Source organism: Ornithorhynchus anatinus, chromosome 4 (assembly GCF_004115215.2).
Source record: "Ornithorhynchus anatinus isolate Pmale09 chromosome 4, mOrnAna1.pri.v4, whole genome shotgun sequence".
Lineage (NCBI taxonomy): Eukaryota > Metazoa > Chordata > Mammalia > Monotremata > Ornithorhynchidae > Ornithorhynchus > Ornithorhynchus anatinus.
The window spans coordinates 116750556-116752370 of NC_041731.1; the positions used below are offsets into that span (position 1 = coordinate 116750556).

The 1815-nt window shown below is 45.1% G+C and overlaps 1 non-coding gene across 1 annotated transcript; it reads left to right on the forward strand.

Moving 5' to 3' along the window:
- Positions 1–1360: 1360 nt before the first annotated feature.
- LOC114811402 lies at positions 1361–1498 on the forward strand. The gene has a single exon (XR_003759106.1). It is a non-coding gene; the product is annotated as a small nucleolar RNA SNORA7 (small nucleolar RNA).
- The last annotated feature ends 317 nt before the right edge of the window (positions 1499–1815 follow it).

Below are 1815 nucleotides of genomic sequence, written 5' to 3' on the forward strand. Positions count from 1 at the left end.
AACACAGGTCCTCTGACTCCCAGACCCTTGCTCTTTCCCATAGGCCATGCTGCTTCTCTTGCTACTTTCCCCATCACTTAGTGCAGTGCTCTGCACACAGAAAAAAACACTCAATAAATAGCATTGATTGATTGATTGGGCAGTCAGAGCACAGTATTAACTTTATAGACCACAGGTTTTGGTAACATTTCTGAAGTTTCCTTTTTGACTGACTCCACAACTGTTGGTGCTTCATTTGTCATGAAGAATCCACCTCACATAGAGCACAATCAATTATTCATTTTGAAAGAATTTAATAGGATGACAGGTTTTAAATTTCAGAATGTGTTGAACCCTTCTCATATCTCCCAGTGCGGATTAGCAAAATGTGGGAAGAAAATGAAGTTGTCCCAAAAGAGCTTTGTAACTGTCCTAGACTTAAACAAAGTTCGTACAAGAAGTGTGATTAAGCCTGCCCTCTTTCTCAACCCTTCTTTCCACGGTCCTCACTATCTATCCTTTCTCCAAAGTCCTGCACAGCATTACTGTTAAGGGTTCTGATACATATCGAGGTCTGAGGAGCAAATGATAGAGAAGCAGCGTGGCCTAATGGAAAGAGCACGGGCCTGGGAATCCAGAAGACCTGGGTTCTAATCTCAGCTCTTCCATGGGCCTGCTGTGTGACTTTGGGCAGGTCATTTCACTTCTCTGTGCCTCAACTACCTCCTCCGTAAAATGGGGATGGAGACTGTGAGCTCTGTGTGGGACATAGACTGTATCCATGAACTGTATAGTCTGAATACAGTCCCTTCTAGACCATAAATCCGTTTGGGGCAGGGATTGTCTCTCTTTATTGCTGAACTGTACTTTCCAAGCACTTAGTACAGTGCTCGGCACACAGTAAGCACTCAATACAAATGAATGAACGTAGTAAGTGCTTAACAGGAACCATTAAAACAAAAAGATCAGAGAAGATAGTGTAAAGCAGATAGGAAGCAGCATGGCTCACTGGAAAGAGCACGGGCTTTGGAGTCAGAGGTCATGGGTTCGAACCCCGGATCTACCACTTGTCAGCTGTGTGACTTTGGGCAAGTCACTTAACTTCTCGGTGCCTCAGTTACCTCATCTGTAAAATGGGGATTAAGACTGTGAGCCCCACGTGGGACAACCTGATTCCCCTGTGTCTACCTCAGCGCTTAGAACGGTGCTCGGCACATAGTAAGCGCTTAACAAATACCAACATTATTAAAAAAGATATAGAGAGACAGTCAATCAAGACATGGAGCCTCTGCTGATTTGTGAAATGGGTAGGCAAGGACAGTGACCTATTGAATGGATCCCTTATTCGTTTAGAGTAATATTATCTTAACCTAAAATGGACCCCCTCTCAGGGTCACACCTGGAGAGTTTCCAGTCCTCTACCAGTCTCGGCTACGGGAGGGAGAGTCAAGCAGAGGCCTACCCATTCCATTCCCAACTTGGCCAGTGCCTAGCGAGTGGCAGACATTCTGCTACAAGTCAAAACTCACCCAAGCTGGGGAGCAGTAGCATGGGAGAGGGTTGAGGGTTGAGGGCGGAGACTCGAGTTTACTGTGCGGAAGGAGGCAATGGTACACCACTTCCGTATTTTTGCCAAGAAAACTCTGTGGATACATTACCAGAGCGATTACAGATAGAGAGTGAGACATTCTGGGAGAGATTTTTCCATGGTGTCGTTACGGGTCGGAAACGAATCGACAGCATAAGACAAAATGGGCCATTCGTTTACTTACTATGCTTCTGCATTTTTATTCAACTCCCTTATGCCTACTTTGATCATGTTTGCTAAACATGAGA